Raw genomic sequence first — 13,304 nt, 5'->3', positions numbered from 1 at the left:
GGCCATATACTATGGCATCTAAGGAGGCAATCAATGCTAAATTCGAAGCCTTGGAGGCGCGAATGGAGGATAAGATTCGGACGCTCTTTACCGAACTCAGATTGGGCCGACCACTAAGCCGGAAGAAATCATATCAAGGAGAGAGCTTTGCCCAATCACACCAAGCCCGAAGAGATGACTTCCAAGAGAGGGGAAGCTCTATGACCAACCCCAACTATCCATGCATGAGAGTGGACTTCCCTAGATGGGAAGAAGGAGACCCGATTGGTTGGATTTCGCATGCGGAGCGATATTTTCGGTACCACAAAACCGCGGATGTATCTATGGTGAAAATTGCAGCTATACATCTTGAAGGGGATGCTATTCAATGGTTTGACTGGTTTGAACATACTTATGGAGTCCTTTCATGGCGACAATTCAAAGAAGAACTGCTGATTCGCTTCAGACCAACCGATTACGAGAATATTGACAAACAACTAGCAAAGATCCGACAAACCTCCACCATTCAGGAGTACCAAACCAGGTTTGAAAGGTTATCTAATCAAAATCATGATTGGTCTCAAAAACAGCTATTGAGGACCTTCATTGAGGGCTTGAAGCCGGAGATCCGAGGAGAAGTTAAAGCGCGACAACCGTATACGCTTATGGCAGCCATCTCTTTCGCACGACATCAAGAGGAGCAATTGAACCATGAAGCTCGGAGGACTAGGGTCACTCCTCAACCAGTAATATTGAAGCCCTCAGCCCCCCCTACTGTCGACCAAGTCCCTGCACCAAAGAGGTTAACAGGAGAAGAGCTTCGGGAGCAATATGCGAAGGGGTTATGTTGGCATTGTGACGAGCCGTGGAACCGTGAGCATCGCTGCAGTAAAGGTGGACTTCTTATGATTGAACCAATAGAAGAAGTGGTCATTGAACATCCAAAAGAGAGCTTTGAATATAAAGAAGAAGATGCAGAAGAAGAGCCACAACCGACCGAAGTTACGGTACATACACTAGCTAGCTACTCAAACCCGCAAACGATGAAAATTGGAGGCCTTCTCAAACAACAACCAATCACTGTTCTCATCGACACGGGCAGTACTACTAACTTCCTAAATAGTAAGCTTACTGTTCGGATATCATTACCTATCGAGAATCGCTACAAGTTTGATGTTAAGGTCGCCGACGGACGGATTTTGAATTGTGATCATAGGCGCTTGCAGGAGAAACTATTGCTGCAGGACCAAGAGATAATTGCAGATTTCTTCCTTCTCCCTCTTAACAATCATGAGGCCATGCTCAGAATTAAATGGTTGACGACATTAGGTGATATTTCCTGGAATTTTATAAAACTAATTATGAAATTTTACAGTAAGGAGAAACAGGTGACATTGCACGGGAAACGTGGGGGCGACATAACAACGATTTGCACACAACAAATGGAGAATGTTTTGCATAAAGCATGCAGCGGCTTTTTGGTACAACTTGAGCAGCAAACTAAGGGAGAGCTAACAGAATTTGAAGATCCAAATCTACTTCCTTTGCTTGCTAAATTTTCAAATATATTTGACGAACCGCGCAACCTACCTCTTACCTGTCGGCATGATCATTGTATAATGATTCTTCCAGGAAAATCTTCAGCAAATGCTCAGCCATATCAGTATCCACATCTCCAGAAGGATGAAATAGAAAGGATTATAAAAGAGATGCTCGAAACAGGAGTTATTCGGCCAAGTTGCAACCTCTATCTTCGCCGGTGCTACTTGTATGCAAGAAGGACGGAACAAGGCGAATATGTGTTGATTACCGAGCTCTCAATGGCATAATCATCAAGGACAAATACTTTATTCAAATAGTAGATGAATTGCTAGATGAAAGGGAGCACAAATCTTTACAAAGCTGGACCTTTGATCCGGGTATCATCAAATACGAGCATGCGAAGAAGACATACGGAAAACCACCTTTTGAACACACAACAACCACAAATTTTTGCTTTCTTCAACAAAAGGTGGAATATCTTGGGCATATCATATCAGAGGAAGGTGTGGCAGTGGACCCCTTCAAAATTGGAGCAATGCAAAACTGGCCGACCTCGAGAAACATAAAATTGCTACATGGCTTTCTGGGTTTAACAGGCTACTACCGCAAGTTCGTGAAAAACTATGGAAAGATCAGTGCACCACTTACTTCCTTACTAGAAAAAAATGTCTTCCAATGGTTGGACAGAGCCTCCGCTGCCTTCAACAAACTTAAGGCAGCCATGACGACGACGCCGGTGCTAACACTACCAGATTTCAACCGACCCTTCATTATTGAGGCCGACACATCTGGAGTCAGAATTGGAGCCATTCTCATGCAAGATGGTCGACCACTCGCATACACTAGCAAGGCATTATCTCCCTCCGATCAAAATATGTCAACATATGATAAGGAGATGCTCGCCATTGTGCGTGTAGCAACGAGGTGGAGATTGTACTTGATCAGGCGATACTTTCAAATCAAGACCGACCATAAAAGCCTAAAATATCTCTTGGAACAGAAGATATCTTCCCCCGAGCAGCAAAAATGGCTACCCGAGCAAGTTGAAGTTTCGACCGTTTCACTTCCGACCAGCGACTTCCTTCAGGATATTAAGATGGAATGGCAAGAAGATTCAGATACTAGTAAGATTATAAAAAAATTGGAGGAAGCACCAAGCCCCATGGCTCATTACAATTGGGACTCAAAAGAATTACACTATAAGGGACGCATTGTGCTTGTGACAAATTCTACTTGCATCTTCAATAGCAGATTTTGGACAAAGTTATTCTATATGCAGGGTACTAAATTGAAAAGGAGTACGACATATCACCCACAAACCAACAGCCAACCGGAAGTTTTAAACAGGTGCTTGGAGACAGCCCAAAGCCACCCACCAAATATGACTACCCAAAGAGAACTCCAGACCCAGCCAAGTGCCATTATTGATCGACGGATCGTGACTCGACGACGACGACCCACTAATGAAGTGCTAATACAGTGGGAGAACTTACCAAAAGAAGATGCCACTTGGGAGAACTATGACGACTTGAAGATCAAATTCCCAGAATTAATGAATCATCAGCCTCGAGGACAAGGCTGATTTGAAGACGGCGGGTCTGTTAGGACTCTAGCTTGGAGAGTCCTAATTGAGAGGGACATTCATGTAAAACTGTTAGGACTTTAGCTAGGAGAGTCCTAATTGAGAGGGACATTCTGTTAGGACTCTAGCTAGGAGAGTCCTAATTGAGAGGGACATTCAAGTAGGAGGTTTCTTCTTAGAGAAGAATTAGGAGTTGTAAGGGAATAGGAGTCTTGAGTAGGAGTCCTATTAGGAGTTGGTTAGAAGTAAGAGTCTTAAGTAGGAGTCCTATTAGGAGTTAGGGTTTAGAAGCCCTATAAATAGCCATGTATTTCTTCTCTTTTCTCAAGCAATAGATGAATCTTTTCTGCAGCCTTTGAGCAGCAACTTGGAGGGAGGAACCCCTATAGAGTTCCAAGGAAGCCGATCCCCTAAAGAGATCAACCCCAAGTTTAGAATCTGCAAGGGTTCTAACATCCGGTGATTTAGTGCTGGCATTATCGCACCCGTTTCGCGTGCTTCGTCCATCGCATATGTGCACGTCGCGGTCGGCGTATCAACGTCCGGAGCCTCTTGCCCGTCTCAAAACCGTCGGCGCTTTCTCGAACGTTCACGAAATCCCTATTGCAAGCTCTCTCCGAGCCCTAGCCCGACGACTGCGTATCGGTCACGGCAAGCGCGTGCCGAAACCATCGGCACTTTCTAGAACGATCTAGGAATCGCTATTGCGACCCCAATTCGGAAAGCTCTCTCCGAGCCCCTCGATACTGACTGCGTAGCGGTCACAGCAAATTTCCAGCCCCAAAACAATCGTCTCGGAGCTCTACGGGAGATGTTTCGTATCCCGGGATGCAAAAAGGAGTGCAACACGAGGACTTCCCAGGGGGTCACCCATCCTAGTACTACTCTGGCCCAAGCACGCTTAACTTCGGAGTTTTGATGGGATCCGGTGATTTAGTGCTGGCATTATCGCACCTGTTTCGCATGCTTCGTCCCTCGCCTATGTGCACGTCGCGGTCGGCGTATCAACGTCCGGAGCCTCTTGCCCGTCACGAAACCGTCGGCGCTTTCTCGAACGTTCACGAAATCCCTATTGCGAGCTCTCTCCGAGCCCTAGCCCGACGACTGCGTATCGGTCACGGCAAGCGCGTGCCGAAACCATCGGCACTTTATAGAACGATCTCGAAATCGCTATTGCGACCTCAGTCCGAAAGCTCTCTCCGAGCCCCTCGATACTGACATCGTAGCGGTCACAGCAAATTTCCAGCCCCAAAACAATCATCTCGGAGCTCTACGGGAGATGTTTTGAATCCCGGGATGCAAAAAGGAGTGCAACACGAGGACTTCCCAAGGGGTCACCCATCCTAGTACTACTCTGGCCCAAGCACGCTTAACTTCGGAGTTTTGATGGGTTCCGGTGATTTAGTGCTGGCATTATCGCACCCGTTTCGCGTGCTTCGTCCCTCGCCTATGTGCACGTCGCGGTCGGCGCATCAACGTCCGGAGCCTCTTGCCCGTCACGAAACCGTCGGCGCTTTCTCGAACGTTCACGAAATCCCTATTGCAAGCTCTCTCCGAGCCCTAGCCCGATGACTGCGTATCGGTCACGGCAAGCGCGTGCCGAAACCATCGGCACTTTATAGAACGATCTCGGAATCTCTATTGCGACCCCAATCCGGAAAGCTCTCTCCGAGCCCCTCGATACTGACTGCGTAGCGGTCACAGCAAATTTCCAGCCCCAAAACAATCGTCTCGGAGCTCTACGGGAGATGTTTCGAATCCCGGGATGCAAAAAGTAGTGCAACACGAGGACTTCCCAGGGGGTCACCCATCCTAGTACTACTCTGGCCCAAGCATGCTTACCTTCGGAGTTTTGATGGGTTCCGGTGATTTAGTGCTGGCATTATCGCACCCGTTTCGCGTGCTTCGTCCCTCGCCTATGTGCACGTCGCGGTCGGCGTATCAACGTCCGGAGCCTCTTGCCCGTCACGAAATCGTCTGCGCTTTCTCGAACGTTCACGAAATCTCTATTGCAAGCTCTCTCCGAGCCCTAGCCCGACGACTGCGTATCGGTCACGGCAAGCGCGTGCCGAAACCATCGGCACTTTCTCGAACGATCTAGGAATCGCTATTGCGAACCCAATCCGGAAAGCTCTCTCCGAGCCCCTCGATACTGACTGCGTAGCGGTCACAGCAAATTTCTAGCCCCAAAACAATCATCTCGGAGCTCTACGGGAGATGTTTCGTATCCCGGGATGCAAAAAGGAGTGCAACACGAGGACTTCCCAAGGGGTCACCCATCGTAGTACTACTCTGGCCCAAGCACGCTTAACTTCGGAGTTTTGATGGGATCCGGTGATTTAGTGCTGGCATTATCGCACCCGTTTCGCGTGCTTCGTCCCTCGCATATGTGCACGTCGCGGTCGGCGTATCAACGTCCGGAGCCTCTTGCCCGTCTCGAAACCGTCGGCGCTTTCTCGAACGTTCACGAAATCCCTATTGCAAGCTCTCTCCGAGCCCTAGCCCGACGACTGCGTATCGGTCACGGGAAGCGCGTGCCGAAACCATCGGCACTTTCTAGAACGATCTAGGAATCGCTATTGCGACCCCAATTCGGAAAGCTCTCTCCGAGCCCCTCGATACTGACTGCGTAGCGGTCACAGCAAATTTCCAGCCCCAAAACAATCGTCTCGGAGCTCTACGGGAGATGTTTCGTATCCCGGGATGCAAAAAGGAGTGCAACACGAGGACTTCCCAGGGGGTCACCCATCCTAGTACTACTCTGGCCCAAGCACGCTTAACTTTGGAGTTTTGATGGGATCCGGTGATTTAGTGCTGGCATTATCGCACCTGTTTCGCGTGCTTCGTCCCTCGCCTATGTGCACGTCGCGATCGGAGTATCAACGTCCGGAGCCTCTTGCCCGTCACGAAACCGTCGGCGCTTTCTCGAACGTTCACGAAATCCCTATTGCGAGCTCTCTCCGAGCCCTAGCCCGACGACTGCGTATCGGTCACGGCAAGCGCGTGCCGAAACCATCGGCACTTTCTAGAACGATCTCGGAATCACTATTGCGACCCCAATCCGGAAAACTCTCTCCGAGCCCCTCGATACTGACAGCGTAGCGGTCACAGCAAATATCCAGCCCCAAAACAATCGTCTCGGAGCTCTACGGGAGATGTTTCGAATCCCGGGATGCAAAAAGGAGTGCAACACGAGGACTTCCTAGGCGGTCATCCATCCTAGTACTACTCTGGCCGAAGCACGCTTAACTTCGGAGTTTTGATGGGTTCCGGTGATTTAGTGCTGGCATTATCGGACCCGTTTCGCGTGCTTCGTCCCTCGCCTATGTGCACGTCGCGGTCCGCGTATCAACGTTTGGAGCCTCTTGCCCGTCACGAAACCGTCGGCGCTTTCTCGAACGTTCACGAAATCCCTATTGCAAGCTCTCTCCGAGCCCTAGCCCGACGACTACGTATCGGTCACGGCAAGCGCGTGCCGAAACCATCGGCACTTTCTATAACGATCTCGGAATCGCTATTGCGACCCCAATCCGAAAAGCTCTCTCCGAGCCCCTCGATACTGACTGCGTAGCGGTCACAGCAAATTTCCAACCCCAAAACAATCGTCTCAGATCTCTACGGGAGATGTTTCGTATCCCGGGATGCAAAAAGGAGTGCAACACGAGGACTTCCCAGGGTGCCACCCATCGTAGTACTACTCTGGCCCAAGCATGCTAAACTTCGGTGTTTTGATGGGATCCGGTGATTTAGTGCTGCCATTATCGCACCCATTTCGCGAGCTTCGTCCCTCGCCTATGTGCACGTCGCGGTCGGCACATCAACGTCCGGAGCCTCTTGCCCGTCACGAAACCGTCGGCGCTTTCTTGAACGTTCACGAAATCCCTATTGCAAGCTCTCTCCGAGCCCTAGCCCGACGACTGAGTATCGGTCACGGCATGCGCGTGCCGAAACCATCGGCACTTTCTAGAACGATCTAGGAATCGCTATTGCGACCCCAATCCGGAAAGCTCTCTTTGAGCCCCTCGATACTGACTGCGTAGCGGTCAAAGCAAATTTCCAGCCCCAAAACAAACGTCTCGGAGCTCTACGGGAGATGTTTCGTATCCCGGGATGCAAAAAGGAGTGCAACACGAGGAATTCCCAAGGGGTCACCCATCGTAGTACTACTCTGGCCCAAGCACGCTTAACTTCGGTTTTTTGATGGGATCCGGTGATTTAGTGCTGGCATTACGCACCCGTTTCGCGAGCTTCGTCCCTCGCCTATGTGCACGTCGCGGTCGGCGCATCAACGTCCGGAGCCTCTTGCCCGTCACGAAACCGACGGCGCTTTCTCGAACGTTCACGAAATCCCTATTGCAAGCTCTCTCCGAGCCCTAGCCCGACGACTGCGTATCGGTCATGGCAAGCGCGTGCCGAAACCATCGACACTTTCTAGAACGATCTCGGAATCGCTATTGCGACCCCAATCCGGAAAGCTCTATCCGAGCCCCTCGATACTAACTGTGTAGCGGTCGCAGCAAATTTCCAGCCCCAAAACAATCGTCTCGGAGCTCTACGGGAGATGTTTCGTATCCCGGGATGCAAAAAGGAGTGCAACACGAGGACTTCCCAGGGGGTCATCCATCATAGTACTACTTTGGCCCAAGCACGCTTAACTTCGGAGTTTTGATGGGATCCGGTGATTTAGTGCTGGCATTATCGCACCCATTTCGCGTGCTTCGTCCCTCGCCTATGTGCACCTCGCGGTCGGTGTATCAACGTCCGGAGCCTCTTGCCCGTCACGAAACCGTCGGCGCTTTCTCGAACGTTCACGAAATCCCTATTGCAAGCTCTCTCCGAGCCCTAGCCCGATGACTGCGTATCGGTCACGGCAAGCGCGTGCCGAAACCATCGGCACTTTATAGAACGATCTCGGAATCTCTATTGCGACCCCAATCCGGAAAGCTCTCTCCGAGCCCCTCGATACTGACTGCGTAGCGGTCACAGCAAATTTCCAGCCCCAAAACAATCGTCTCGGAGCTCTACGGGAGATGTTTCGAATCCCGGGATGCAAAAAGTAGTGCAACACGAGGACTTCCCAGGGGGTCACCCATCCTAGTACTACTCTGGCCCAAGCATGCTTACCTTCGGAGTTTTGATGGGTTCCGGTGATTTAGTGCTGGCATTATCGCACCCGTTTCGCGTGCTTCGTCCCTCGCCTATGTGCACGTCGCGGTCGGCGTATCAACGTCCGGAGCCTCTTGCCCGTCACGAAATCGTCTGCGCTTTCTCGAACGTTCACGAAATCTCTATTGCAAGCTCTCTCCGAGCCCTAGCCCGACGACTGCGTATCGGTCACGGCAAGCGCGTGCCGAAACCATCGGCACTTTCTCGAACGATCTAGGAATCGCTATTGCGAACCCAATCCGGAAAGCTCTCTCCGAGCCCCTCGATACTGACTGCGTAGCGGTCACAGCAAATTTCTAGCCCCAAAACAATCATCTCGGAGCTCTACGGGAGATGTTTCGTATCCCGGGATGCAAAAAGGAGTGCAACACGAGGACTTCCCAAGGGGTCACCCATCGTAGTACTACTCTGGCCCAAGCACGCTTAACTTCGGAGTTTTGATGGGATCCGGTGATTTAGTGCTGGCATTATCGCACCCGTTTCGCGTGCTTCGTCCCTCGCCTATGTGCACGTCGTGATCGGCGTATCAACGTCCAGAGCCTCTTGCCCGTAACGAAACCGTCGGAGTTTCTCGAACGTTCACGAAATCCCTATTGCAAGCTCTCTCCGAGCCCTAGCCCGACGATTGCGTGTCGGTCACGGCAAGCGCGTACCGAAACCATCGGCTCTTTATGGAACGATCTCGGAATCGCTATTGCGACCCCAGTCCGGAAAGATCTCTCCGAGCCCCTCGATACTGACTGCGTAGCGGTCATAGTAAATTTCCTACCCCAAAACAATCGTCTCGGAGATCTACGGGACATGTTTTGTATCCCGGGATGCAAAAAGGAGTGCAAGACGAGGACTTCCCAAGGGGTCACCCATCGTAGTACTACTCTGGCCCAAGCACGTTTAACTTCAGTGTTTTGATGGGATCCGGTGATTTAGTGTTGGCATTATCGCACCCGTTTCGCGTGCTTCGTCCCTCACCTATGTGCACGTCGGGGTCGGCGTATCAACGTCCGGAGCCTCTTGCCCGTCACGAAACCGTCGGCGCTTTCTCGAATGTTCACGAAATCCCTATTGCGAGTTCTCTCCGAGCCCTAGCCCGACGACTGCGTATCGGTCACGGCAAGCGCGTGTCGAAACCATCGGCACTTTCTCGAACGATCTAGGAATCGCTATTGCGACCCCAATTCGGAAAGCTCTCTACGAGCCCCTCGATACTGACTGCATAGAGGTCACAGCAAATTTCCAGCCCCAAAACAATCGTCTCGGAGCTCTACGGGAGATGTTTCGTATCCCGGGATGCAACAAGGAGTGCAAAACGAGGACTTCCCAGGGGGTCACCCATCGTAGTACTACTCTGGCCTAAGCACGCTTAACTTCGGAGTTTTGATGGGATCCGGTGATTTAGTGCTGGCATTATCGCACCCGTATCGCGTGCTTCGTCCCTCGCCTATGTGCACGTCGCGGTCGGCGTATCAACGTCCGGAGCCTCTTGCCCGTCACGAAACCATCGGCGCTTTCTCGAACGTTTACGAAATCCCTATTGCAAGCTCTCTCCGAGCCCTAGCCCGACGACTGCGTATCGGTCACGGCAAGCGCGTGCCGAAACCATCGACACTTTCTAGAACGATCTCGGAATCGCTATTGCGACCCCAATCCGGAAAGCTCTATCCGAGCCCCTCGATACTGACTGTGTAGCGGTCGCAGCAAATTTCCAGCCCCAAAACAATCGTCTCGGAGCTCTACGGGAGATGTTTCGTATCCCGGGATGCAAAAAGGAGTGCAACACAAGGACTTCCAAGGGGGTCACCCATCGTAGTACTACTCTGGCCCAAGCACGCTTAACTTCGGAGTTTTGATGGGATCCGGTGATTTAGTGCTAGCATTATCGCACCCGTTTGGCGTGCTTCGTCCCTCGCCTATGTGCAAGTCACGGTCGGCGTATCAACGTCCGGAGCCTCTTGCCCGTCTCGAAACCGTCGGCGCTTTCTCGAACGTTCACGAAATCCCTATTGCAAGCTCTCTCGAAGCCCTAGCCCGACGACTGCGTATCGATCACGGCAAGCGCGTGCCGAAACCATAGGCACTTTCTAGAACGATCTAGGAATCGCTATTGCAACCCCAATTCGGAAAGCTCTCTCCGAGCCCCTCGATACTGACTGCGTAGCGGTCACAGCAAATTTCTAGCCCCAAAACAATCGTCTCGGAGCTCTACGGGAGATGTTTCGTATCCCGGGATGCAAAAAGGAGTGCAAAACAAGGACTTCCATGGGGGTCACCCATCGTAGTACTACTCTGGCCCAAGCACGCTTAACTTCGGAGTTTTGATGGGATCCGGTGATTTAGTGCTGGCATTATCGCACCCGTTTCGCGTGCTTCGTCCCTCGCCTATGTGCACGTCGCGGTCGGCGTATCAACGTCCGGTGCCTCTTGCCCGTCTCGAAACCGTCGGCGCTTTCTCGAACGTTCACGAAATCCCTATTGCAAGCTCTCTCGGAGCCCTAGCCCGACGACTGCGTATCGATCACGGCAAGCGCGTGCCGAAACCATAGGCACTTTCTAGAACGATCTAGGAATCGCTATTGCAACCCCAATTCGGAAAGCTCTCTCCGAGCCCCTCGATACTGACTGCGTAGCGGTCACAGCAAATTTCTAGCCCCAAAACAATCGTCTCGGAGCTCTACGGGAGATGTTTCGTATCCCGGGATGCAAAAAGGAGTGCAACACAAGGACTTCCAAGGGGGTCACCCATCGTAGTACTACTCTGGCCCAAGCACGCTTAACTTCGGAGTTTTGATGGGATCCGGTGATTTAGTGCTGGCATTATCGCACCCGTTTGGCGTGCTTCGTCCCTCGCCTATGTGCACGTCGCGGTCGGCGTATCAACGTCCGGTGCCTCTTGCCCGTCTCGAAACCGTCGGCGCTTTCTCGAACGTTCACGAAATCCCTATTGCAAGCTCTCTCGGAGCCCTAGCCCGACGACTGCGTATCGGTCACGGCAAGCGCGTGCCGAAACCATCGGCACTTTCTAGAACGATCTAGGAATCGCTATTGCGACCCCAATTCGGAAAGCTCTCTCCGAGCCCCTCGATACTGACTGCGTAGCGGTCACAGCAAATTTCTAGCCCCAAAACAATCGTCTCGGAGCTCTACGGGAGATGTTTCGTATCCCGGGATGCAACAAGGAGTGCAACACGAGGACATCCCAGGGGGTCACCCATCCTAGTACTACTCTGGCCCAAGCACGCTTAACTTCGGAGTTTTGATGGGATCCGGTGATTTAGTGCTGGCATTATCGCACCCGTTTCGCGTGCTTCGTCCCTCGCCTATGTGCACGTCACGGTCGGCGTATCAACGTCCGGAGCCTCTTGCCCGTCACGAAACCGTCGGCGCTTTCTCGAACGTTTACGAAATCCCTATTGCAAGCTCTCTCCGAGCCCTAGCCCGACGACTGCGTATCAGTCACGGCAAGCGCGTGCCGAAACCATCGGCACTTTATAGAATGATCTCGGAATCGCTATTGCGACCTCAGTCCGGAAAGCTCTCTCCGAGCCCCTCGATACTGACTGCGTAGCGGTCACAGCAAATTTCCAGCCCCAAAACAATCGTCTCGGAGCTCTACGGGAGATGTTTCGTATCCCGGGATGCAAAAAGGAGTGCAACAAGAGGACTTCCCAGGGGGTCACCCATCGTAGTACTACTCTGGCCCAAGCACGCTTAACTTCGGAGTTTTGATGGGATCCGGCGATTTAGTGCTGGCATTATCGCACCCGTTTCGCGTGCTTCGTCCCTCGCCTATGTGCACGTCGCGGTCGGCGTATCAACGTCCGGAGCCTCTTGCCCGTCACGAAACCATCGGCGCTCTCTCGAACGTTCATGAAATCCCTATTGCAAGCTCTCTCCGAGCCCTAGCCCTGACGACAGCGTATCGGTCACGGCAAGCGCGTGCCGAAACCATCGGCACTTTCTATAACGATCTAGGAATCGCTATTGCGATACCAATTCGGAAAGCTCTCTCCGAGCCCCTCGATACTAACTGCGTAGCGGTCACAGCAAATTTCCAGCCCCAAAACAATCGTCTCGGAGCTCTACGAGAGATGTTTAGAATCCCAGGATGCAAAAAGGAGTGCAACACGAGGACTTCCCAGGGGGTCACCCATCCTAGTACTACTCTGGCCCAAGCACGCTTAACTTCGGAGTTTTGATGGGACCCGGTGATTTAGTGTTGGCATTATCACACCAGTTTCGCGTGCTTCGTACCTCGCCTATATGCACGTTGCGGTCGGTGTATCAACGTCCGGAGCCTCTTGCCCGTCACGAAACCGTCGGCGCTTTCTCGAACGTTCACGAAATCCCTATTGCAAGCTCTCTCCGAGCCCTAGCCCGACGACTGCGTATCGGTCACGGCAAGCGCGTGCCGAAACCATCGGCACTTTATAGAACTTTCTCGGAATCGTTATTGCGACCCCAGTTCGGAAAGCTCTCTCCGAGCCCCTCGATACTGACAGCGTAGCGGTCACAGGAAATTTCCAGCCCCAAAACAATCGTCTCGGAGCTCTACGGGAGATGTTTCGAATCCCGGGATGCAAAAAGGAGTGCAACACGAGGACTTCCCAGGGGGTCACCCATCCTAGTACTACTCTGGCCCAAGCACGCTTAACTTCGGAGTTTTGATGGGATCCGGTGATTTACTGCTGGCATTATCGCACCTGTTTCGCGTGCTTCGTCCCTCGCCTATGTGCACGTCACGGTCGGCGTATCAACGTCCGGAGCCTCTTGCCCGTCACGAAACCGTCGGCGCTTTCTCGAACGTTCACGAAATCCCTATAGCAAGCTCTCTCCGAGCCCTAGCCCGATCACTACGTATCGGTCACGGCAAGCGCGTGCCGAAACCATCGGCACTTTCTAGAACGATCTAGGAATCGCTATTGCGACCCCAATCCGGAAAGCTCTCTTTGAGCCCCTCGATACTGACTGCGTAGCGGTCAAAGCAAATTTCCAGCCCCAAAACAAACGTCTCGGAGCTCTACAGGAGATGTTTCGTATC

The 13,304-nt window shown here is 52.1% G+C and overlaps 16 non-coding genes and 4 pseudogenes across 16 annotated transcripts; all 20 read right to left on the bottom strand.

Annotated features, from left to right (window-relative positions):
* Positions 1-3,940: 3,940 nt before the first annotated feature.
* On the bottom strand, positions 3,941-4,059 carry LOC135603313 (5S ribosomal RNA). Its single transcript, XR_010484103.1, has one exon. It is a non-coding gene; the product is annotated as a 5S ribosomal RNA (ribosomal RNA).
* Positions 4,060-4,408: 349 nt separating this feature from the next.
* LOC135599610 (5S ribosomal RNA) lies at positions 4,409-4,527 on the bottom strand. The gene has a single exon (XR_010481958.1). It is a non-coding gene; the product is annotated as a 5S ribosomal RNA (ribosomal RNA).
* A 350-nt stretch (positions 4,528-4,877) lies between these two features.
* On the bottom strand, positions 4,878-4,996 carry LOC135600893 (5S ribosomal RNA). Its single transcript, XR_010483204.1, has one exon. It is a non-coding gene; the product is annotated as a 5S ribosomal RNA (ribosomal RNA).
* Positions 4,997-5,346: 350 nt separating this feature from the next.
* Positions 5,347-5,465, bottom strand: LOC135602079 (5S ribosomal RNA). Its single transcript, XR_010483949.1, has one exon. It is a non-coding gene; the product is annotated as a 5S ribosomal RNA (ribosomal RNA).
* Positions 5,466-5,815: 350 nt separating this feature from the next.
* Positions 5,816-5,934, bottom strand: LOC135599932 (5S ribosomal RNA). Its single transcript, XR_010482270.1, has one exon. It is a non-coding gene; the product is annotated as a 5S ribosomal RNA (ribosomal RNA).
* A 350-nt stretch (positions 5,935-6,284) lies between these two features.
* On the bottom strand, positions 6,285-6,403 carry LOC135603589 (5S ribosomal RNA; annotated as a pseudogene).
* A 350-nt stretch (positions 6,404-6,753) lies between these two features.
* Positions 6,754-6,872, bottom strand: LOC135599281 (5S ribosomal RNA; annotated as a pseudogene).
* Positions 6,873-7,222: 350 nt separating this feature from the next.
* On the bottom strand, positions 7,223-7,340 carry LOC135603712 (5S ribosomal RNA; annotated as a pseudogene).
* A 350-nt stretch (positions 7,341-7,690) lies between these two features.
* LOC135600402 (5S ribosomal RNA) lies at positions 7,691-7,809 on the bottom strand. The gene has a single exon (XR_010482724.1). It is a non-coding gene; the product is annotated as a 5S ribosomal RNA (ribosomal RNA).
* Positions 7,810-8,159: 350 nt separating this feature from the next.
* Positions 8,160-8,278, bottom strand: LOC135600892 (5S ribosomal RNA). Its single transcript, XR_010483203.1, has one exon. It is a non-coding gene; the product is annotated as a 5S ribosomal RNA (ribosomal RNA).
* Positions 8,279-8,628: 350 nt separating this feature from the next.
* On the bottom strand, positions 8,629-8,747 carry LOC135602068 (5S ribosomal RNA). The gene has a single exon (XR_010483948.1). It is a non-coding gene; the product is annotated as a 5S ribosomal RNA (ribosomal RNA).
* A 349-nt stretch (positions 8,748-9,096) lies between these two features.
* Positions 9,097-9,215, bottom strand: LOC135603604 (5S ribosomal RNA; annotated as a pseudogene).
* A 350-nt stretch (positions 9,216-9,565) lies between these two features.
* Positions 9,566-9,684, bottom strand: LOC135600477 (5S ribosomal RNA). Its single transcript, XR_010482798.1, has one exon. It is a non-coding gene; the product is annotated as a 5S ribosomal RNA (ribosomal RNA).
* A 350-nt stretch (positions 9,685-10,034) lies between these two features.
* On the bottom strand, positions 10,035-10,153 carry LOC135599941 (5S ribosomal RNA). Its single transcript, XR_010482278.1, has one exon. It is a non-coding gene; the product is annotated as a 5S ribosomal RNA (ribosomal RNA).
* A 350-nt stretch (positions 10,154-10,503) lies between these two features.
* On the bottom strand, positions 10,504-10,622 carry LOC135600496 (5S ribosomal RNA). Its single transcript, XR_010482817.1, has one exon. It is a non-coding gene; the product is annotated as a 5S ribosomal RNA (ribosomal RNA).
* A 350-nt stretch (positions 10,623-10,972) lies between these two features.
* LOC135604366 (5S ribosomal RNA) lies at positions 10,973-11,091 on the bottom strand. Its single transcript, XR_010484219.1, has one exon. It is a non-coding gene; the product is annotated as a 5S ribosomal RNA (ribosomal RNA).
* A 350-nt stretch (positions 11,092-11,441) lies between these two features.
* Positions 11,442-11,560, bottom strand: LOC135599854 (5S ribosomal RNA). The gene has a single exon (XR_010482195.1). It is a non-coding gene; the product is annotated as a 5S ribosomal RNA (ribosomal RNA).
* A 350-nt stretch (positions 11,561-11,910) lies between these two features.
* Positions 11,911-12,029, bottom strand: LOC135600576 (5S ribosomal RNA). The gene has a single exon (XR_010482895.1). It is a non-coding gene; the product is annotated as a 5S ribosomal RNA (ribosomal RNA).
* Positions 12,030-12,380: 351 nt separating this feature from the next.
* LOC135601364 (5S ribosomal RNA) lies at positions 12,381-12,499 on the bottom strand. The gene has a single exon (XR_010483660.1). It is a non-coding gene; the product is annotated as a 5S ribosomal RNA (ribosomal RNA).
* A 350-nt stretch (positions 12,500-12,849) lies between these two features.
* LOC135600289 (5S ribosomal RNA) lies at positions 12,850-12,968 on the bottom strand. Its single transcript, XR_010482615.1, has one exon. It is a non-coding gene; the product is annotated as a 5S ribosomal RNA (ribosomal RNA).
* Between the last annotated feature and the right edge of the window lie 336 nt (positions 12,969-13,304).

This window comes from Musa acuminata, chromosome BXJ2-1, assembly GCF_036884655.1.
Source record: "Musa acuminata AAA Group cultivar baxijiao chromosome BXJ2-1, Cavendish_Baxijiao_AAA, whole genome shotgun sequence".
In the NCBI taxonomy this organism is placed as follows: Eukaryota; Viridiplantae; Streptophyta; class Magnoliopsida; order Zingiberales; family Musaceae; genus Musa; species Musa acuminata.
The sequence above is the reverse complement of the archived record's forward strand: the minus strand, read 5'-3'. Positions and strand labels throughout refer to the sequence as shown.